The sequence below is a fragment of the Callithrix jacchus genome, chromosome Y (assembly GCF_049354715.1).
Source record: "Callithrix jacchus isolate 240 chromosome Y, calJac240_pri, whole genome shotgun sequence".
Classification (NCBI taxonomy): domain Eukaryota; kingdom Metazoa; phylum Chordata; class Mammalia; order Primates; family Cebidae; genus Callithrix; species Callithrix jacchus.
Genome location: NC_133525.1, coordinates 12,041,403 through 12,065,302, shown reverse-complemented (window position 1 = coordinate 12,065,302; position 23,900 = coordinate 12,041,403). Strand labels below are relative to the sequence as shown.

The 23,900-nt window shown below is 46.0% G+C and overlaps 1 pseudogene; it reads right to left on the bottom strand.

Moving 5' to 3' along the window:
* Positions 1–13,481: 13,481 nt before the first annotated feature.
* LOC144581300 (vacuolar ATPase assembly protein VMA22-like) lies at positions 13,482–22,725 on the bottom strand (annotated as a pseudogene).
* Positions 22,726–23,900: the final 1,175 nt, after the last annotated feature.

Here is a 23,900-nt window from a genome sequence, read left to right as displayed (position 1 = left end):
TGGGAGAATGGACCCCCACCTTCTCCCCAGCAGGACCAAGGGATCCCTTGGGAAAGCAGAATTGGGGTGGGTGAGTGTTTGTCCTCTTGACAAGAAACCCCTCAGGAGTGAGGCACAAAAGAGGGGTAGGGGGCTGAAGGCTGGGTCTCAGTGGGGGTGGCAGGGTCACTGGTCATTCACAGGCTGCCCTGGTTCATTGTCCTGGCTACAGTCACCCTTAGCACTGTCCTGGCACTGCAGGGGTGAAGCAAGCCCAGATATACCCCAACCTGGCTGACATCACCACTAAAACTGCCAATCGTCCCATTTCCCTGCTGGTCCTGTCATATCCCCAGCTTCCCAGCACCCCAGACCTTTAGCCACACGGAGCCTCCTCACAGAAACCCCACCTCCTTAACCCTTCCCCTCCCTTGGAGGTAAGAGAAGAAAAGGTAAGAGGGGAAGGTCTGGAACAGGAAAAGTGGGGTGCAGTGAGGGGATGAAGGGGATTGGGGGGAAGTAGAGCCCAGGAGCTGTCACTCACCTTGACACCTGGTTCACCCTGGAGATCCTGACTCTCCTGGCTCCCCCTGCATAGAGATTGAGGTCAGAAACCTCTTTCCCGCTCTCAAAAAATTTTGGTATTCCACACATCTCATTCTTTCCTTGTCTCCCCAACCAAAGTTGGCAGAAATCCAACTTTCATCCCTCACCGAAAATACTTATCCATTCACCTCTTTCCAGTGACCATCTCTCCAGGGGAATCCAGATTCCCAATGCCTCCCAGGGCACCTTGCAGCCCTGGAGGAGACACAGAAATAGAAGTCATTGCTTAGGACAGAGGCCGGGATAAGAGCTCCAGGGTCACCACCATGAGACAGCAGAGGTCTTTCCGGGAAAATGTCTTCTCTTGACCCATTAGAAAAGACTAGAGTGTATGACTTGGGGAAAGGGAGGCCGAAGGCCACACACATCAATCAGGAGGACCCTAGGGACAGAGGTGGGCTGAGTCAGGAGCGTGGGGTAGGGGCTGGGCTTCCCGCTGGGGTGAGGAGAAAGCTGGATCACCCAGACTACCTGGGAGCATGGAGAGAAAGGACACTCAAGCCACACAATTCCTCTCTCTGGGGGGCCCGTAGGGACCATCACCCCCGATGTTCCCTATGGGGAAAACAGAGGGGGAGGAGCTTCTCCCCAGCTGTCCCCAAGGTCAGGGGCTTAAGGGAGAGCTGGGGCTCTGTGGGCAGAAGGCAGAAAGACCACCCACCTTAGCTCCAGACTTCCCAGTGGCACCTTGGGGACCCCGCTGACCCTGTGGACCCTAGATTGGGGAGTGGGGTTGTCAGAAAAACCCAAACTCCTTTGGTAGTTGAAGCCCCGTTTCTCTCCCTTGCACTTACCATGAGGCCCTGTTCTTTCCAGGCCGTGGTGGGAAGGGAGTGGACATCCCCTAGGGTACGACTGCCCACAGAGCCCCTCCAGCCCCTCCCACCCTTACCCCCACACCCTCTCCCTGTCCCCAGCTTCCCAAGGCTCCATTCTCCCCACTGACTCCAGCAAAGCCAGGAAATCCCAGGAGCCCCTGTGAGGATGGAAAAGTGGGGAAATTGAGAAGTTATGAGAAGTGTGACTCAGGAAGGGGCAGAGGACGCTGGCAGAGGCCATGGAGGCAGCAGCATGGAAGCCCAGGTGTTGCCCATAATGAGGAGGTTGGGGACAAACCCCTGCTGCTCTCGGGGCCTCTCTGTCTTCATCTGTAGATTGGGGACTGGCTAAAGGTTCTTGAGGGCCTCCCACTGCTCTGCTAGTCTGTGCTTCCTGGAATCCAAAGTCCAGGAAGTAAAACAGAGGAGGGGCACACACCCGGTGTCACGCTGGGTCCTGGCATCCAGGGTAGCCAGGCAGACCAGGAGCACCCAGCTTGCCCTGTGGAGGGACAGGGAGCAATTAGGAGAGAGAGGAGGCCCAGGTGCCACTCCACTCTGGAGACCCCAACTCTTATATGTGAGGGCCATGCCCCATTCCTTGATGCACCCCCCACACCCCAGCTTGTAGCCCGTTATCTCCTGCCCCACAGCCGCCTTTTACAGTCTCTCCTTCCAGAGAGCATATTTTCCCCTATCCTATTACCGGGATCCCACTTCCCTGTTCCTTTCGCTCCATCAAGTCCTTCAGGGTCACTGCGGCCCACCTGCTGACCTCAGGACCACCTGTCCCAGCACCCACTACTGCTCTACCAAGACGGTTCTCCTGCAGGCCCTACACTGTGTCCATGTGGCACATCACCCCACACCCCACCTGTCTTCCTCCTCCCAATGCTGCAAGGCTCCTCCTGCCCAGGCAACTGTGGGGTGCCTGGGGTTGGGAGCAGCGATTCTTCAGGCAGACTTCCCTGGCTCAGCTCCCTGCCTGCCTGTCACTGGCCATGTGATGACCAAGCCTCCCTGGGCCTCTTAAAAGTCTCACAGGCAAAAGAGGATAATCCACACCCACCTCACAGGATGGAAAGGACATGTCAGCACAGCGCCTGTGCATGATGATGACTGCAGGGAGCCAGCTCTGGAGCCCACAGGTCTCACTGCTGTTGGAGACTCCCTTCTCAAAGCTGCTGCTTCTCTGAGTCTGGGCATGTTAAGTTTGCCTGCAGCCACTCTGTGCCTCATCTCCAGTCATCTCCCCACATCAGTGCCTTTTCCTCGACTACTTCTATACCCATCTCAACCCATCAGCATTCAGAAGGTGAGCTCTCTGTACCCTTCACCACTTACAGACTATTACTAACCCATCCTCTTATAGAAAGCAGTCTTCCTGTGAAGACCAAACCATTCAACCAAAGTTCTTGCACGCTTTGTTGTGCCATCTAACACATACCCTAATTACATTCTTCATTGATTAGAGACATTGGTACTTAGCTCAGAATTCCTCTTTATTCCAAGACCTCCCTTGAAAGAATCAGTAATGGCTGGGTGTGGTGGCTCAAGCCTATAATCCCAGCACTTTGGGAGGCCAAGGTGGGTGGATCCCCTGAGTTCAGGAGTTTGAGAGCAGCCTGGCTGACATGGCAAAACCCCATCTTTACTGAATATATAAAAATTAGCAGGGTGTGCTGGCACACAACTGTAATCCCAGCTACTTGGGAGGCTGAAGAAGGAGAATCGCTTGGACCTGAAAGGTGGAGGTTGCAGTGAGTAGAGATTGCACCACCACACTCCAGCCTGCACGATAAGAGCAAGACTCTCATCTCAAAAAAATAAAAAAAGATCAGTAACTTCAACATCCAGATGAAACACATAACCAACCTCTCCACTGACCTACAGACCCACATAACCATTTTTACCTTAAATTCCTTAACCAAGATGGCTCAAATTCAATATCTATAAAACTAAACTCATGGAACTGGGTGCAGTGCCACACACACATCTGCAGTCCCAGCTACTCAGGAGGCTGAGATGGGAGGAGCCTATGAATTGAAGTCCAGCATGGAAAGCATAGCAAAACCCTATCTCTTTGGAGCAATTGTGAATGGGAGTTCACTCATGATTTAGCTTTCTTTAAGTCTGTTATTGGTGTATAGGAATGCTTGTGATTTCTGCATATTGATTTTGTATCCTGAGACTTTGCTGAAGTTGCTTATCAGTTTCAGGAGTTTTTGGGCTGAGACGATGGGGTCTTATAAATATACAATCATGTCCTCTACAAATAGAGACAATTTGACTTCCTCCTTTCCTATTTGAATACCCTTTGTTTATTTTTCTTGCCTGATTGCTCTGGCTAGAGCTTCCAATACTATATTGAATAGGAGTGGTGAGACAGGGCATCCTTGTCTAGTGCCAGATTTCAAAAGGAATGCTTCCAGTTTTTGCCCATTCAATATGATATTGGCTGTAGGTTTGTTGTAAATAGCTTTTATTAATTTGTGATATATTCCATTGATACCTAGTTTATTGAGGGTTTTTAGCATAAAGGTCTTTAAATTTTTTCAAAGGTCTTTTCTGCATGTATTGAGATCTTCATGTGGTTTTTTTTCTTTGGTTCTGTTTATGTGGTGAATTACATTTACAGACTTGCGTATGTTGAACCAGACTTGTATCCCTGGGGTGAAGCCTACTTGATCGTGATGGATAAGCTTTTTGATGTGCTGTTTCATTCGGTTTGCCAGTATTTTATTGAACGTTTGAAAATATTTAGGAATACAACTAACAAAGGATATGAAGGGCCTCTTCAAGGAGAACTGCAAACCACTGCTCAAGGAAATAAGAGAGGACACAAACAGATGGAAAAACATTTCATGCTCATGGGTAGCAAGAATCAATATTGTGAAAATGGCCATACTGCTTAAAGTAATTTATAGATTCAATGCTCTCCTCATCAAGCTACCACTGACCTTCTTCACAGAACTAGGAAAAACTACCTTAAACTTCTTATGAAAACCAAAAAAAGAACCCGATTTCCAAGACAATCCTAAGCAAAAAGAACAAAGCTGAAGGCATCATGCTACCTTACTTCAAACTATACTACATGGCTACAGTAATCAAAACAGCATTGTACTGGTACCAAAACAGAGATACAGACCAATGGAACAGAACAGAGGCCTCGGAGGCAACATCAGACATCTACAACCATCTGATCTTTGACAAACCTGACAACAAGCAATGTAGAAAGGATTCCCTGTTTAATAAGTGGTGTTGGGAAAACTGGCTAGCCATGTGCAGAAAGCAGAAACTAGACCCCTTCCTGACACCTTACACTAAAATTAACTCCAGATGGATTAAATATTTAAAGTTAAGACCTAACACCATAAAAACCCTAGAAGAAAACCTAGGCAATATCAACCAGGTCATAAGCAAGGGCAAGGACTTCATGGCTAAAACACCGAAAGCAATGGCAACAAAAGCCAAAATAGACTAATGGGATCTAATTAAACTTAAGAGATTCTGTACAGCAAAGAAAACAATCATTAGAGTGAACCAGCAACCAACAGGATGGGAAAAATTTTTTGCAAGCTACCCATCTGACAAAGGGCTAATATCCAGAATCTACAAAGAACTAATGTGGATTTTACAAAAAAAAAAAAAAAAACTCAGCCCCATCCAAAAGTAGGCAAAGGATATGAACAGACACTTTTCAAAAGAAGGCATATATGAAGCCAACAAACATATGAAAAAATGCTCATCATCACTGGCCATTAGAGAAATGCAAATCAAAACCACATTGAGATACCACCTCACGCCAGTTAGAATGGTGACCATTAAAAATATGGAGACAGATGCTGGAGAGGATGTGGAGAAATAGGAACACTTTTACACTGCTGGTGATAGTGTAAATTATTTTATCCATTGTGGAAGACTGTGGCAATTCCTCAAGGATCTAGAAATAGAGATTCCATTTGACCCAGCAATCCCATTACTGGTTATATATCCAAGGATTATAAATCATTCGTTATAAAGACACATGCACATGTATTTTCATTGTAGCACACTTTACAATACCAAAGACCTGTAGCCAACCAAAATGCCCATCGATGATAGACTGGCCAAAAAAAACGTGGCACATATACACCATGGAATATTATGCAGCAATCAAAAATGATGAGTTCGTGTCCTTTGTAGGGATATGGATGAATCTGGAAACTGTCATTCTCAGAAAACTGAAACAAGAACAGAAAACTAAACACACATGTTCTCACTCATAGGTGGGTGTTAAACAATGAGAACACATTGACACAGGGAGGGGAACATCATATGGTCAAGAAACTATGGTTTCTTGAGGGTGGGGGCCTAAGGGAGGGACAGAGATGGATGGGGACATTGGGGCAGGATAACATTGGAAGAAATGCCTGATATAGGTGATAGGGGATGGAGGCAGCAAACCACCATGGCATGTATGTACATATGCAACAATCCTGCAAGATCTGCACCTATATTCAAGAACTTAAAGTACAATAAAAAAACTACCCACTTTCCAGTTTCTGCAGTAAAAGGCACAAACAGTTCTACAGTTGCATGAGGCAGAAATCTAGAAAACAGCTTTAGTTGCTCTTTCACTCCTCACATACAAAATATTGCAAAGACACACTAATTACACTCCGTGAGTATCTCTTGAACTCACCCAAATTTCTTCATTTCTACTTTCACCCACCTAACCCAACTAACACTGCTCTGCCAGGCTAGTGTCCAGGGCTTCCCATTCGTGAATCAACTGCATGACCTCCTTGAGAGTCTTGGGCAGGGCAGGAAGAAAGTGTTCCCTCCTTCTTCATTTTTTATTAATCACTGTACCAGGAGTCTCCATGGGTTTGAGTACTTGTGCTCCATAGGCTCCAGGGGACAAACTGTGACAGCCTCAAGGCAGACAACACCATAGCAGTCTACAAATCCTAGCAAGGACTAGCTGGGTCCCTCCCAGAAAAGGCTGCGGGTGCACCTACCCTGTGAGCAACCAGCCCCAGGGCCATCATGGCAGTGCAGTCTCCCACTGTACTGTGTAATGGGCTGCAGAAAGTGACTGTGTTGCCAGCCACGTGTCTGCCTTGCCTGATTAGCCACTCAGAGGACTCCATGGCATCTGGAGGGGAGCCATACTCCCTCCTCGCCCCTTGTCTGTTTCGATGAGTCTTTTGACAAGGAGAAGTAGCCAATTAATTTGAGCTGCCAGCAGTACTAGATATCTTGGTTTAGGAGAAACTCCAGAGAACTCAAAGTTTCACAATTTGTGGATAGGATTCACCAGACACCCCGCAGACAGCGAAAAGAAGCTGCTGCCCCAGACTGGTGCTGCCACCTGGTGGGGCCAGTTGGTAACCAAGGTGGCTTATAGGTTGTCATTGCAGCTGGCCAAACCATCCTGCTTGCTGGCCCACTGCTTCAATGGGCTTTGTTATTATTTAGGTAACATTATTTGGATAAGGAAATGAATGGTATTGAAAAGATAGCACATGAGTGACATTGAAACATTTTGCTCACCGATCTCGAAAGGGCACGTGTGATGGGTCAGGGAGAGGTTGATTGGGTCAGATGTGTAGAGCCCAGAGTGAGGCAGCCCAGTGGTTGCCATATGAACTTAATTGGCTGCTCAGGAAGGCAAACTGGCCCCTAGTCAGGGCCTCAAAATTGGCTAAGGACAGCATTTTTGAAATTATAAGAATCCATGGTTTTGTGGTTTGTCCCTCTGAGCACTCTTTCTTGGGTTGAACAGTGTGTCCCCATCAAAAAGGAAAAAAATCATGTCTACTCACAACCTCAGAACATGATGTTATTTGGAAATGGAATCTTGCTGATGTAATTAAGTTGTGGTGATTTGTACTGGGTTAGATTAGGTTCTGTGTCCAGTGACTGCTGTTCTTGCAGGAGGAGAGGATGCATGGATACATATGGAGAAGAAACCCATGTGAAGGGTGGAAGGATGGGGCCAGAGATCAGAGTGATGTACCAACCACTCAAGAAACATGAAGGACTGTCAGAACCATCAGAAGCTAGGATGAGCAGAGAGCATTCTTTCTTCCCTGGAGCCTTCAGAGGAAACACGGGTCTGCCAGCACCTAGATTCCAGACTTCTTTCAGAACCATGAGAGGATAAATTACTAGGTTTGTGTTAAATTACTGTGGCACCCTAGGAAACTAATGCAGTCATTGGTTCCAGGAAGTAGGATGTTTCTGTAACAAATACTTAAAATGTAGAAGGAGCTTTGGAATCAGGGAGAGGCTGGAAGAAGTTTGAGCCACATGACAGAAAAAGCCTAGAATCCATTGAGGAAAGAGTTGGTGGAAATGTGGACAGTAATTCTAATTAAAGCTCAGAAGGAAGTGAGAAGAGCTGTAGAGGCTTCTATCCTCTTAGCAGGGGTTTCCCACCCCCAGGCCAAGGACTGGTACAGGTCCCTGGCCTGTTAGGAACCAGGCCACATAGCAGGAGTGAGCAGCCAGCAATCCAGCGTTACTGCCTGAGCTCCTCCTTCTGTCAGATCAGCAGGGGCATTAGATTTTCATAGGAGTACGAACCCTATTGTGAACTGCTCATACCAGGGATCTAGGCTGTGCACTCATTATGACAATTTTAACTAATGCCTGATGATCTGAGGTGGACCAGTCATCCTGAAGCCATTTCACCATCCCTGCAATCCCCCTACCCCTGGTTCCTGGTGCCAAGAAGGTTGGGGACTGCTGCCCTTAGAGAATACATATATTGTCATGAACAGAATGTTAAGTAGAAACATAATGTTAAAGGTACTTCTGGTGAGGTCTTAGAAAGAAATGAGGAACATGTTCTTTGACATTTGAGTAAAATATCTTTGTCATAAAGTGGTAGAGAACTGGACTAAATTGTATTCTGTTGTCATATGGAAACAAAACATGATAAGTAATGAGCTCAGATATTTAGTTGAGGAGATTTCTAAGTGAACTGTTGAAAATACAGCCTGCTTGATACTAATAAAAAATGTGAGAGGAAAGAGGTACATTGAGTGAAGAAGAGTCAAGCAGAAAGAAGTTGACACTTGAAGATTTAGGGGTCTTGGTATGTCCAGATTACAAAGGATACAAAAGTTAGGAAACTCACTGTTAGAAAGTACTCTGGAAAGAGGACCAAGGGTGTGGTCAGATAACATATTGCTAAAGAGATTGGACATGTGAGTCATGGAACCATTCCACCATCTCAGCAGAAACCAGAAATAGAGATGGGGTTACCCAGGAAAGATCTGTGGAGGACCCATTCATCTGTTGGCGGAAACCTCATCAATTATGCAGGAGTCAAAGATTTTGAGACTCTTCCAGCAGTACAAACATGGCAACCTGGACTCTAAGAGACAGGGATGGAATGGAAAAAAGGAAGGCCCTGGGGCTTCCAAAACTCTACAGGCAGGAAACTGGCTGATGGAGGCACTCTGCTGCAGGAACGTTTTATCTTCCATCTTGTAATTTTTTGTTGAAAGCCAAACATAATCATAAGGTGAGAGGAACTGAGGTAAATAGGCTAAGTTCTAAGGAGCAAGGCTTGGTTTCTTTTTTGCTGTAGATGTAAATGTCAGAGGCTGAAATTTCCTCCAGTGTCCTTGTTTTTGCATCCCCTGTTGCCTTTGGGTTTCCCTAGGCTTGCTTCTTACATAAATTCTGGGCCTTGGAGTTCTTTCAGCTGTAATCCCCTGTTAATATATAGGAGTCCTAAGTGATGTGGCAGTAAGATGGGGGAACAGCAGTTAGTGGTCTAAGAACCCATGATTAGTGTTTTTATGAACCACTGATCTCTAGGCTGTGCCCCTCACAAGTGGTTCTCAACTTTTTTATGTGAGATTGGGAGATTAGAGTGGGCTGGAGGGGGATATTTTCCTTCCCTTGGGTTGAGTATGCTCTGGTAGTTGCTCTGACTGTAAGCCTTTGTTAAGGAGAACAGAACACTCTGTGTGCAATTCAAAGTGGTTACTCTTCCCTCCCCTTGTCAGAAGCTCCATCAAAATTTTCTCTGCTTTTCACCCAAAAACCTAATAAAATTCCTGGAGATAAAACCCATCAGAGTGTGGGAGCCCCTTAAGGCTAGGTTCCTAGCAGTTATTCTCTCTTATGCTCACACACCAGGTTCCAGCAGGTAGTCAATTACCTTGTAAGTTTCCCTAGTAGTTGCTGGCTGCAGCAGCAGCTTCTGTGCCAGGTAATCTGTGTCTCTGCATTTGCTTTTCCTTCTAATTTTTAGGGGAGTGGTTTGCCCCATGACCTCAGTTTTCTGAAGGATCTAAGAGTTGTTGATTTTCCAGTTCGTTCAGCTTTATTCTTGTTTTAAGAAAGGAAGCAATGATTTTGAAGCTCTTTATGTGCCAGAAAAAAAACTTTCATTGGTATGCTTAATACCAATAATTATAGAAATAATTTATTAAAACAGCAAAGATATGAATGAATGAATGAGTGTGGCAGTAATCCCTGAAGACAGGACCCCAACCCTGCATATAACATCTCTAGATTAATCAAGCAAGCAAGCCAAAAGACAATGTCTTTTATAGATAAGGGTTCTGAGTCTGTGGCCCAGGCTGGAGGGTACTGGCGCATTCTCAGCTCACTGCAGCCTCAACCTCCCAGGCTCAAGTGATCCTCTAGCCTCAGCCTCCCGAGCAGTTGGGAACCTGCCTCACCCAGCTGGGTTCTCCTTTCCATGGAGTGTGTGTGTGTGTGTGTGTGTGTGTGTGTGTGTGTACTGGCACAGAGACATCACTGGAGTTTGGTTTTCAGCTGGGGGAGTGGAGGCAAGCAGAAAACCTCCACTTTCCCAGTGAGAAAACAGGAACCCTGCAACTGGACCAAACCAGCAGCTAGAGAAAAATGTAAAACATTCCAGAGTGTTTGCTCCCCGTAGACTTCCTAGGACTTTCTATTTCCACCTCACAGAGTTGGCTTATGGACTCAAAGCAGCCCCTGCCAAACTAGGCGGGTGTGCTGAGGTGATGGAGGCCAGTGGAGCCTGCCTTATGCAGGGTTCCACAGCAACACATTTTGAATAATTTCAAAGTTATTGGGTATTTTACTATTTCTAATATTCACACCTGTGATGCATATGACATCTAATATACTCATTAAGCTGTTCATGGTCAAAACAACTAGCTGATGCTGTAATGAAAATGGTCACTGCCATCAAAACACACAGCTTTGGGATCCTGATCTCTCTGTAGCTGTTTCTCCAAGTTCAGATGAAGAGGAAATATCCAGTCTGGCCTGGGGCGTCCTAGTGGTTAGAAGCCAAAATTCTGGTGAACTTTCAAGTTGAAAGAAAATGTATTCACCCGCAAAAAGTCTCTCTTGTTCCCATACCGGGAGTCGAACCCGGGCCACCTGGGTGAAAACCAATCTTTATATACGTGACATGCATCAGCTTTGCACCAGCCCCTCGCTGCTGCTGCTGCTGCACAGCCCTAGGCTCCTGCTGTCCCTATGGAAACCTGTGTGACTGCAGCTGCACCAGATCCACTGCCTGGACCCCTCCTGACTTAGCCTTGGTGTGACAAGCCACCTTCCCTTTGCAGACAGAACCCACTTTCCTGATGGTCTCCTGGAGAGCTGCAGTCAGAGCAGGTCAGGGTAGTGAGTCAAGGAGGCTTTGCTGAAGATTTGCTGTCTTCATCAACCCTATTTACAGAGCCAGTGACCTCACCCTGATAGGAGCACAGCCACCTGAGATCCCAGCCCCAAGCCAGTGGTGGGAGGTGCGTGCCGACCCTGGTGCCCACCTGGCACCAGCAGCAAAGGGTGTGCTTCATGGCGTCGCACCTCCTTGGGGAAGAATTTGTGGTTCAAGCAAAATTGATTTACCTTTTTCCTTACTTTGGCTTCAGAATCTCACTAACTGACACCTCGTGGATAGCATCTCATGAAAGGCAAACTTTGGTGAGGGTTTGAGGCAGATATGTTTTTCCTGCAGTCACGGGGGTTCCATCTGCGCTTCCCCATTAGTCTTTTCCCTGGCAACTCAAGGCCAACAGAGCCAATAAACGACCCCTAAACCCAATGAAAAATGTGCCCTATGGAGATTATGTTCACGGTTCACAATATGAAACAGTGCACTGGTGTATTGATAGTAAGGTCCACAAAACAGAATGAAAACCACCAAATTACATTGGGTTTACACTGGGAGTTGGCAAAACTAAGATTAATTGACACACAGCATGTGGGTGGATGGTGGAAAAGCTGGACAGGACTCACTGGACATTTCAATTGAAACCAGAGGTTCTTGAAATGCTGGATGTGGGAAGTAGAAAAGTTTCTTTTTGAAGTTTCCTTTGTTGTTAAAAGATAAGTGTGCCAATAACTTTCCCACTCTGGCCAGCAAGATGTTAGAAAAGGGTTAAGTTGTGTCAGAAAATTGTAACAGAATGTATGAAAGAGAGCAAGACAGGAAGTAAAACCAAAGAAATAATGTAAAGAGAAAAGAGAGAAACTTTTTCTATTTGAAACTTATGCAGAATAACTAAGCCAAGACATGTTAAAAAAAAAGGATTTAAAAATGAAAATTATAAAGTAAAAGGAGGGAATTATGGGAAGTAGAAAATTTCCTTTTTAAAATCGCTTTTCTGTTAAGCCCTATCCTATGTAGGTGTTTAACATGCCATGCTTACAGTCACGTAGTATATTCTATGTCTTTGTACTTTAACCAAGATATCTGTGCTGGATGTGCTCACAGGCTTGCCTCAGCTTCCCATTGCTTTTACCTGTTTTGAAAAGTTTTATGTTATTAGCCAATTGGGTCTTAGTTTAGATGGTGAGGTCTGCTTCTAGCCAACGGAGATCAGATACAGCAGTAAGGACAACCCCAAATGTGTAAGAAAGAAATATGTCTGTTCTTCTTTGTTGTTCGTATTCTTGTGGTAAAATGGATACTGGGAGTACCTTTCCTGCAGTCCAGGAAGCAAAAATTGCATCACTGAAAGATTCCTTGTCTCAGTGCTAATTTTCCTTTGCAGCACTGAGCATCTATTTTTAACACTAAAGAATTCCCTTTTTGCCTTATCAAGCAACCCCAAATTCAGAAGTCATGTGACAGCTGGATACATTCAACTCTACATATATACACTGATAAAAAAAACCACAAGAGTTGGGTAGTGGTTAGCATGCTTTTACCATAGTTATTCATTAAGCTATTCAACTGTTTTGTGCAGTTGGATGTAGCATATTTTATTTCACAATAAAAAGTCAAAAAGTTATACGCAAAAAAGTAAACTGGAAAAAAAAGATTTACATCTCACATATATAAACAAAGCACTAATTCCCCACCAAACATAAACAGCTCCTAGAAACTATTGCAGAGATAAACAACCCAGTCGAAAAATGAATGAAGTTTCCAGAATAGAAAACACAAGTGGCTCTTCAAAAAAATAAAGAGAGGCTCAGCCTCTTATGGTAAGACAAAGAGGCAGGATTTTAAAAACTTAGGTCTCTTCCTCTAGTTTCCTTAAAATTCTAGGCCAGGTCATTTTCACTTTCTGGCTTAGACCCTGCCAAGGGCTGCCCATCTACTCAGGCATTTGTATCTTTGTTGATTCAAGTCATACTGCCCTTATCCTTCAGCTGAATATGGTTTTCTCCTCCTGGAAAGTCAATCTGGAGGGTGTAGTAAACAGGAAGCGTTACTTTCTGTCCTCTCTCACCTCTCTTCTCACAGTGTCCTATCATCCAGCCATGAACACACAGCTGAGTGATTCAACAGGCAATTCCAATTGTTGACTAACATGTACCTGCCCATGTGATTGTGTCCTATAGGCACCCAGACCTCAGAATTGTTTCAAAGTGTAGTGGCTTTCAAAATTAGTTTGCCTCTTCAAACTTCTTATGGTAAGACAGAGGCAGGATTTTAAAAACTTAGTTTTCTTCCTCTAGTTTCCTTAAAATTCTAGGCCAGGTCATTTTCACTTTCTGGCTTAGACCCTGCCAGAAGATGAAAAGGTGAAAAGCAGGGGGATGGAGGGGGTATTATCTGGCATGGGGTAGGGGCAAGAGTTATTTGTGAAAACAGAAGGCCTGAGATCAAGCATGTCAGGCAGCACCAGGCTCGAGCTGGTTGAGTTTCTCTTGGAGTCCCCAGAGCTGGTTTTGACCCCAGTCGATGTGGTTCTGGAGGCTGGCTATGTCTGCAGCCAGCTGCAGGCCTGGAGGAAAGGAAGAAAGGTCACCATGGCATCTGTGGTGTAAGACATGACCCAGGAGAATCTGGACATCAAAGGAAACTAGAAAGTCTCCAGGCCTCTCTGATCCCCACACTTGTCCAAAACATTCCAGGTACAGCTCTGCACTGGCTGCTTCAGAACCTCCATAGCATTACACCCCCTTCAGGTCTTTGATAAAATGTCACCTCAGACTTCCTGAACCCATTATATCACCCACCAGGAACTAAAAATTCAGAGAGTAATAGCATCTCATGCCCTCATTTCCTCCATGCCCCCATTATTACAGCCCCTTGCTGCCCTCACCTGCTCTCCCTCCACTTACTTTCTTTGCCCCAAGAGTGGTCCACATGCTGGGTCCACCTCTGGGTGGCTTATGCCTGATATCTCTACTGGAACAGCTGCTGCCCAGGCCTCTGGGCAGCCTTCAGTCTTCAGCCTCCTGTTCAGCAGCAGGGCTGACCACTACTCCAGGAAACACTTTCTCTTCTTGGCCTCCATGACACCTGCCCCCTGAGTGTTGCTCCTTAGTTTCCTTGACTGGCTTCTCCCATCCTCTCCCCCACCTCCCATCCATACTCCCCAGGCCCTCTTCTGATCATCCAATCTCAGCTTTGAATCAGTGTTTGTCTCAACATCTTTAAAATTTAAACAACAGTGCTATGCAGTGGACTCCCAAATTTCTCTCCAGCCCAGGCCTCTCCAAGACTATAGATTTATGTGCCCAAGTGGCCACTCAGACTGTCCAGTAGGGCGTCGCTGTATAGTACACAGAGCACATTGACTCCTGCCTTCCACCACGTCTTTAGCTGCCCACAGCAGGTAAGGGTTGTTTCGTTCTCACAGGGGTTCTGGGGTGGAGACCACTGGCTCTCCTGGACTCTCCTTTCCTTCCCTTACTTCCATCTTAGCTGTCAGTAAATTCTGGGGCTTCTACTCTTAAAACTTGTGCAGGTTACCACCACTTACCCCCTCCTCTGGTGACTCTGCCTGGTTTTCACACTGGCTGCTTCCTGACCACTGATTCCTCCCTCTTTTCTGTGTCCCCACTCAGCACCCAACGATTCCTGTGACCCTGTGCATCCAGTTATACTGTCCTCTGCTCAGGCCCTCCCTGTAGCTCCCGAAGTCTTCATCAAGGCCTACATCACCTGACTCCACTCTAGCCGACTGGTTGCGGCACATACCAGATCTATCTGGCTTCAAGGCTTTCATCGTGACTGACCCCTCCATCTAGAGCACTGTTGCCCAAAATCACCCACAGAGCTTTTCATTCACCTCCTCAGAGGAACCTCCCCTGTCCCACTCCATTCTGTGTTTTTTGTAACAATTTTCACAGCCTGACTTACGTTAAGAGCCTACTTACTTATTTGTACATTGCCTCTCTCTGTTCCTAAACATTACATGGAAGGTGTTTTTCTTTTTGTTCCCTGCTGTATAACCCCTGAAGCTAGCATAAACCTGAATGCAGCCAACAGCCAGTAAATGCTTTTTGGAAAAAAACAATAGGTATACAACAGAAGTTTGCAATGAAAAAAAAAACCTGCAAAGACTTTCAGAGATTAACTGCAGCCATGGCAGCAGTGCGCACGTGCTTCCTGTGGATAAAGGATCTGAATTTAGCCCAGGGCCACACAGCCAAATGGCAGGGTGCACTCACCATCTCAGAACCTTGCTTGAGTCTGGTGTAGACTGTGAGGAACCAGGATTCCAAACCAGTTCAGGGGATCCATGAGGGGCCTCAGCAGACTGCAGCTCTGGGGTCTTAGTGGGGCCCTTGTGCCTGCACAGAGCTGAGGAAAGAAAGGCTGAAAGAGGTTGGGATCTTTCTTACTCCCTGCCTTTATCATCTTGGTGACAACGCTGAGCTTGAGCTGAGCTCATGGTTCTAGATTCCAGGAATCAGCTTACCACAAAGCACAGCCCTTCCCTTTGTGATTCAGATGAGACTGTTCACTCTTTCTTGTGACTCCTGTGAGACACATGGGTGACCCTGTTTTCCTGTGACAAGGCCACACACTGACCTTACCCGCTGTACCTGAACATGCTGATAGGCCAGTCACAGACCCTCCAAGTCCCCCCTTCTTTGTCTCACGAATCATTAACTGGGATTAGAAGTTTGTCTCTCTGAAACTAGCTAAGCACATAGATGAATATTCTGTTCTTCATCTCTGGTGTGCTCTCTTCTTCACAAAAACCTAATGAAAATTATCACCTCAAATATTTGCACTTTGCCTTTGACACTGAGAAGGGGTGCTGCAGAAGGAGGTTGGGGCTCACCTGCTTGGCCAGGCCCCACCTCCTCTGAGGTGTGGACACCAGCTCTCACCACCTTGAACTTCTGGAATCCCTCCTGGGCCTAGCTGAAGGACAAGAAGGGAGGATGGAACTCTGGGAGCCTGGGCCTGAAGCAAACCCGCCCTCCTGCCCAGCATGTCAACTTCCACACCTGGTGTGGAGGCAGACCTGGGGTTCCATGTGGGAAGCATACTGCAGGGGCCTCACCGACTTGGTGCCCATCATGTAGCAAGCCTTGGCCAGCGAGAGCCAGCCCTGCAGAGAGAGAAGAGCAGTGAGACTCAGTTTATGACTGTGTGCCCTCCTGCCCACCCAGCCACCTACCTGCTCCACCAGGGCTCCCTTCCCATCGCCTCCAGGTCCCCAAGAAGCTCCACTCACAGGTCAGGTGCCGCCATTGCGACACATTTCTGTCTGGAGCCACCTTCGTCCTAGTCCCCTAATCAACGCCACCAGTTTGTCAGACAGCCAATTGGCATGTTCTCAAGGAGCGTTCCCAGCCGGGGACCCTGATGCCTGCCGCACTGAGGCGTCCCGTTCTGCTCGTTTAAGGGCAAGCGGCCTTAGAGAAGCATTACGGGAGCAACAGATCAATGGGTTTCTCCAAGTAGCCCCTAGGTGGATCAGCCAGCTGGACTGTCACATAGGGTTACAGGTGGTTCTGAGTCGCTTCCAGAAACTGCGGAATCACAGAAGTTGGGCTACTCCTGTGACGATGGAAGATAGGCGAAGCTGTACAGCAACCATTTTGGTTAAGGGAAGAGTAGTTTTAAAGTTAACTTGGGAAAGAGCCAACAAGCAACCTCCAGTTCATTAACTGTTTCAAGCTGTCAATTATGATTGTTTTAGCGGTTCAGCATCTCAGAACTGCATTCTGCACAGGGGTGGTGGTAAAGCTGCAGTCATAAGCCACGTGATGACATTCTGTATCCAGTCTATTGGTTGCCAAGGAGCACACGCTGCCAGAATGGCCAATCGCCTTGTGATGCCCCCTCCCCACCTTACCCCACGCTGTCACAATCTTAACATCTCACTTCACCTGTAACAAATGTGCCATTAGGTTTTCTGTGAATTGTGAACATTTCAAGATACATACAAAAGTAGAATTATATGTCCTGTGTTGCCTGTGGCTGCAATCAGTTACCCCAGACTGTGTGGCTTAAACAACAGAAAATGATTCTCACAATTCTGGAGGCCAAAGTCTGTGATCTACTTATGGGTTTGATCCCACATCTTGGACTTTTGCCTTCGTGTTCTGCCTCCTCTTCCATCTGCCAGATCACCTCTGTGTGTCTCCTAACAGACTCTTCTCACTGGATGTAGGGCTGTGGGATAATCCAGAATAAACTCTATTTCAAGATTCTGAACTTGATTACCTCCACAAAGACCCTTTTTCCAAATGTCACATTCACAGGCTCTTATCTGCCTTACCATTTATCTGCATAACCACCTTCAGTGGCCATATGTGCTGTATACCCACAAAAAGAGAAAGGGTGAGTACAATACAACAGGATACTTGGAGAAAGAGACCCTATTTAAGTCACTTATTACACCATATTGTTAGAATTGTTCTACTCTATTACTGTTAATCTCTTCCTGTGCCTCATTTATAAATTGAACTTTACCATAGGTATTTATGTACAAAAAAAAGCTGTATATGGGGATTGCTGCTATCTGCAGTTTCAGGCATCCTTGGAGGATCTTGGAACTTATCCTCCATGAATGAATGGGGACTATAAAAAATTTGAGGAAGGACTGTGAATATTGTTGCATAATATTATGGCTTTACTGTGGTTTACGTTAGAAAATCTTCCATTTTTAGAGACATATACTGAAGTATTTGGGCGTGAAGTATCAGCTTGTTACTTGCTTGAAAATGCTTCTGCAGATTGGTGGAAAGTAGCTGAAGCAAAATACTGTCAGACTCAGGTGACTCATACAGGAAGGTTGTTTCTATCCCTATGTGTATTTTAAAGTTTTCATAATAGTAAATTAAAAGGAGATAATTAAGGATTTAATTTTTATTTGATATTTAATATTTTTGTTTCTAATTATTTAAAATACTCAAGAAGTTCCCAGTGGAGCCCTGCCAACCGTAATGGTGGTTGGAAGCCACTAAGTGGTAAGCCAAGGGAGGATGGAGTGTGTTCTACCTCTGTGTATTTCAAAGTTTTTGTAGTGAGAATATATTGTTACTTAAACCCCAAAAAAGTAAAAATTAAAGCACAGCACTAGTGGGCTGCAGTCAACATTCCTAGAAGTGGAATTTCAGATCCAAAGAGATGCACACATCTAAGCCTTTTGAACTACCAGGAAGTTTTTAGCATGAAACTGTGTTTCTCTCTCTCTAATTGGCAAGGATGAAAAAGTCTAAATAAGGTTGGTAAAGGTATAAAGATGAGGTTGTAATAGGTACAGAACTTCAGAGGGAATTTTTGAGTAGCCCTAAAAGTAATCCTATACACTAGTCCTTGATTCAGGAGACAGACTTCTAGGAATGTCCAATGGGCACTCTCTTGGGGGTACAGGGGTGACCTTTATTTGTAGCAGCAAAAAAAAAAAAAAAACATCCTAGATGCCCATCGGCAGGGCTGCAACTGCAAAAATTCGGGTGCACCACAGAGCCAGGTACTGCAGCTGCTGACATAGCTTTTTCTGAAACATGGAAAAAGCTGTGCATATTGTATGCCACTTGACGAGTTTGGGGTATAATACACTCCTGAAATCACCACAATCTGCCATAAACATCCATGACCTCCACAGTTTTCTCTCGCCTATTATGATGACGAGGATGATTATTCTGTGTTATTTTGTGATAAGAACACCGCACATAAAATATATCTTTATCAAAGCGTTAAGTATAGCTAACAGTATTAGTAAGTATAGTAGGCACTGTGTCACACTCCAGGATGGACTTACTTTATATAACAAACTATGTACCCTTTCACCAGTATCTCCCCATTTTCCTCTCCCTAGCCCCTGGCAACCACCATTCTACTCAGCTTCTAGGAGTTTAACTATTTTCGATTCCTCATGTAAGTGGCATCATGTGGTATTTGTCCTTCTGCATCTGGCTTATTTCTGCTAACATGATGCCTTCCAGGTTCCTCCATGTTATTGCAAATTACAAGATTTCTTTCTTTGTGAAAAATATATATACCACATTTTGTTACCTCTACATCCATTAACAAACACTGAGATCATTTTCATAGTTTGGCCGTTGTGGAAAATGCTTTGACAAACATGGGAGTATAGCTATCTCTTCAGGATAATGATTTGATCTCCTTTTTTTATTTCTTATTTTGAGACAGAGTCTCATTCTGTTGCCAGGTACCAGGCTGAAGTGCAGTGGCACAGTCTTGGCTCACTGCCATCTCTGCCTCCCAGGTTCAAGCAGTTCTCCTGCCTCAGCCTCCCAAATAGCTGGGACTACAGGCACATGCCACCACACCCAGCTAATTTTTGTATTTTTAGTAGAGACGGTGTTTCACCATGTTGGCCAGGATGGTCTCGATCTCTTGACTTCGCGATCTGCTTGTCTTGGCCTCCCAAAGTGCTGGCATTACAGGCTTGAGCCACCACGCCCAGCCTCATCTCCTTTTTATGTGTATTCCCAGAGTGAGATTGCTGCATCAAATGGTAGTTCTATTGTTAGTTTTTTGAGGAACTTCCATACTGTTTTCCATGAAGGCCATACTAATTTCTATTCCCACCAACAGTTTTCTAGGCTTCCCATTTCTCTGTAGCCTTGCCAACATTTGTTACCTTTTGCTTTTTACTAATAGCCTTCCTGCCAGGTAAGAGGTGATCTCTTATTGCGGTTTTGTTTGCATTTCCCTAACAGCGATATTGAGCATGTTTGCATACTTGACTTGAGTCCCTTATATATTTTGGTTACTGCTGTGGCTTGAATGTTTGTTTTCCCCGAAAATTTATATATTGAAATCTCATTCCTAAGGTCGACAGTTGAGGGAGATGATTAGGTCATGAGGACTCTGCCCTTGTGCATAGGATTAGTGCCCTTATAAAAGAGGCCCCGGGGAGCTCTTGTGCCCCTCCTGTCATGTGAGGACACAGTTAGAGGTGGCCATATGTGAATCAGGAAGCCCCCCTTACCAGATACAGAATCTGCTGGGGCCACCATCTTGGTCTTCCCAGCCTCCAGAGCTGTGAGAAATAAATGGCTGTTGTTTAAGCTGCCCACTCTGGTATTTTGTTACAGCAGCCCAAACTGAGACATATAGCAATCCTTTATCAGATACACGGTTTGCAAACAGTTTTTCCCATTCTGTAGATGCAGCCATTGAGAAGCTTCTTAAGATAGATGTTAAATAAAAAGTAGCAGACCGAGGTGGGCGGATCACAAGGTCAAGAGATTGAGACCATCCTGGCCTACATGGTGAAATCCCATCTCTACTAAAAATAAAAAAGAAATAGCTGGGCATGGTGGTGCACAGCTGTAGTCCCAGCCACTCAGGAGGCTGAGGTAGAAGAATTGCCTGAACCCAGGAGGTGGAGGTTGCAGTGAGCCGAGATTGTGCCACTGCACTTCAGCCTGGTGACAGAGCAAGACTCCATCTCAAAAAAAAAAAAAACAAAGAAAAAAGTAGCATGGTGTGAAATGCCATGTGTAATGCGCTGTCAGTGTGCAGAAGAGGCAGGAGGGAGGGCCCTGCGCTTGCATGTATGTGCCTCATCATATCTGGAAGGCTAGACACCTTGCTGGTGCACTGGGCACTCAGGGAGGAGGGAGGTTCTTTACTATAATGTCAGTGGGTGAACATCTTATCCACTTCTTGACCATGGAGAGCTGGTGTGTCTTAATAGACCTTTCACAGTCTGGATGCTGCTGATCTTAACACTGTGGTGTCATTTAACATTTTTGTGTGCTGTTTCCTCTGAATTAACACTGAGATCTAGAGGCTCAATCAGATATACATTCAAATATTTTTAGCAGGAATACTTGATGGGGATGTTGTGTTCTTTCATTAGGAGTCTTGCTGCCTGTCTGGGAGTTGTTTTTATGATGTCAGTAGGCAGTATTATTGCTTAACTGCATTCATTTATTAGGTGTGCAAACTAGGTGCCTGTTTCTCAAGAAATTAATGTGAAAGTTTTTCACATTATAGCTTCAAATTCATTAAAATTATGTATGAAAGTCGTGTATTTTTTTTCTCTTTTCTGAAATGGAGTCTCCCTCTGTTGCCCAGGCTGGAGTGCAGTGGCACAGTCTCAGCTCACTGCAACCTCTGCCTCCCAGGTTCAAGCCATTCTCCTGCCTCAGCCTCCTGAGTAGCTGGGTGTGCACCACTATGGCCAGCTAATTTTTGTATTTTTAATACAGTCAGGGTTTCACTATGTTGTCCAGGATGGTCTTGATTTCTTGATCTCATGATCCTACCACCTTTGCCTCCCAGAGTGCTGGGATTACTGTTCTGAGTCACCACACCTAGCCTACTTAGTGTATTTTAACTAGCTACCTTATTAAATTTTCTTGTAATTCCTCACCGGTTTTCATGAAAGTTTCTAGAACTTTGTAGCTGGTTATGGCATAAGCCAATCAGCATTTCTAATGGGCTCCTCCCTCCTCCTTTCTCCTTGCCACCTTGCATTGCCTAGGACTTCCAAACACCCTGGTCAGCAGCAGAAGTGAGGGTGCCTCTTGTTACAGGACTTCTTCCAGAGTTGTGTACACACACTCATTTCTCTCTGGTGTTATAACTGAGGGGCAGAAGCTGTGCCCATGGATCTATTCATCCCTTTGGGTGTCCTGGGAACTGCACTCAGCCATGATACATGGGCTGTGTGATCAGGGCCCCAACCAGCATCTGTTGAAAATAACATGGCCAGTTGGTCTTTTCTAAACAAAGCACCTCATACAAAGGAAACGTGCTGAGCCTGGGCTGGCATCACGTGTAGAAACTGCCAGTTGTGGAGGAAGCAGCCTGACCAGGCCTGTCAGTCACAGAAGTCCGTGAATGCTGTTGCTGTTGGAGCACTTGTCTGCCTGAGTTTATTTCCTCTAGGGGCATATCAGGGGCCTGCTCTGGGCAGTGCAGGTACCCAGGCTCTGCCCTGTCGAGGTGGGGGAAAAGTTGGTACGAGCATTTTAAAAATGGAGAACAGGACTTTCACCTCTATTCCCAATGGTTTTTCCTACTTTCTGAAGCAGAATTGCAGGGCAGTCCCGTGGGCAGCAGATCAGCCGCCACAGAAAGCTGGAGATTGTAGGGTTTGCTGGGAGGGCTGAAAAAAGGAAGGGTGGCTTTCTCCTGGGCCTGTGTTTACCCAGCTCTGAGCTGCTGACCCTTTCCCAGGGAGTGACCAGGAGGAGTCTCTGATTCAGAACACTGAAACCTGGCACACCTGAGGAGAGTTAAATAAGACAGGAACAAAGGTGTCCTAGAGGCCTTACAGCTCTCAGGGACAGGAGGGGGACGCTGCCACAAGCTTCCTCTTGCACTGAAGAGGGTGCCTTTTTCCTGTTTACTAAATGCCAGACTTGTGGATAGGCCAACAGTACAGCTCGCCCAGCTTGAAGGTTTTTAACAGAATGAAGCGATGGGAAAATGTTTTCAGATGTATGGCCCCCACCCCAACTTTTGTTTTAACTTAGAGGAGGGAGTGAGGAGGTGGGTGGCAGCAAGTGTTTACTGCAAGTCAAGGGCTGTTCTATCTACATGCTTTATGTACAATGATTTCCTTAAATTCTCACAATAAGGCAACAAGAAGAGAGACTATTATTGTTCCCATACTACAGAGGAGGGAATTGAGACACAGAGAAATTCAGTGACTCACCCAAGGTCACACTGAGTCATGGTGCCAAAATTCTAACTTAAACATTTCGGTTCCAGTCTTCTGACCTTTTTAAACTAAGCAAAAATGAAGCTGGAGAAGAATCATACCCTGGTGATGCCAGCAGTCTCTATGGAGTTCCCAGGAGCCTCCAGGGAGAAGGGTCGTCTGCCAGATGTCTCCACTATAGTTTCTTTTCCCTATGCAGCCTCAGCGCAGGCTGAACTCACAGCCTTGTTTGCGTGTCCCTGTGCATCTTCCAGCACCCCGTCCCATTGGCTCTGTGGAGTGGCCTGTGTGGCCACACTGACAGACTGGCATGTGGCATGTGGGCTTTGGCATGCAGCATGTTTGGGGGCTCTGCAGCAGTGCCAGCTGCTCCCACTGTGCGAGACTGCTGCTGGCAGAATGAACAGGAGGGCCACCAGGAGCAGCGACTCTCATTGCAAGGACACAACTAGATGTCCTCCAGGACAGAAGAGCTGGGGTGGGCCAGGGCCTCTGGAGGTTGTGGGGTCCTCCCATCCCCCACACCTAAACTGAGCTGAACAGAGGGCAATCTAAGAATCTGGATGTTTGGAGAGACATGAGGGACAGTCAGATGTCAGGAGGGCAGGGGTGTTAAACAACAAGGAGGGGTGCTGGGCATGGTGGCTCACACCTGTAATCCCAGCACTTTGGGAGGCTGAGGCTGGTGGATCACCTGAGGTCAGGAGTTCAAGACCAGGCTAACCAACATGATGAAACCCCGTCTCTACTAAAAATATAAAAATTAGGTGGGTGTGGTGGCAGGTGCCTGTAATCCCAGCTACTTGGAAGGCTAAGGCAGGAGAATGGGTTGAAGTTAGAAGGCAGAGGTTGCAGTGATCCAACATGCCCATTTACCCCTAACTGCTGCCAAAGGCCAGGTACCACCCAGTCTTTGGTGGACATTGACCTCCAATGACATCCATGACCACCACCATTGCCCCCAGTCTGGGGAACAAGAGCAAGACTTCGTCTCAAAAGAAAACAACAAGGGGGGTGCTTGGAGTGAAGCTAAACATGAGAGCAGAAAGACAGTTATGGCAGCTGGAAGTAAAAATGACAGACCACAACCTCAGCCACTTAATGTTCACAGGTCACAGGGCAGCATGTGGCTAGTCACTCAGATCCTGTAGTACACAAACCACCAAACACACACACATACACACACACA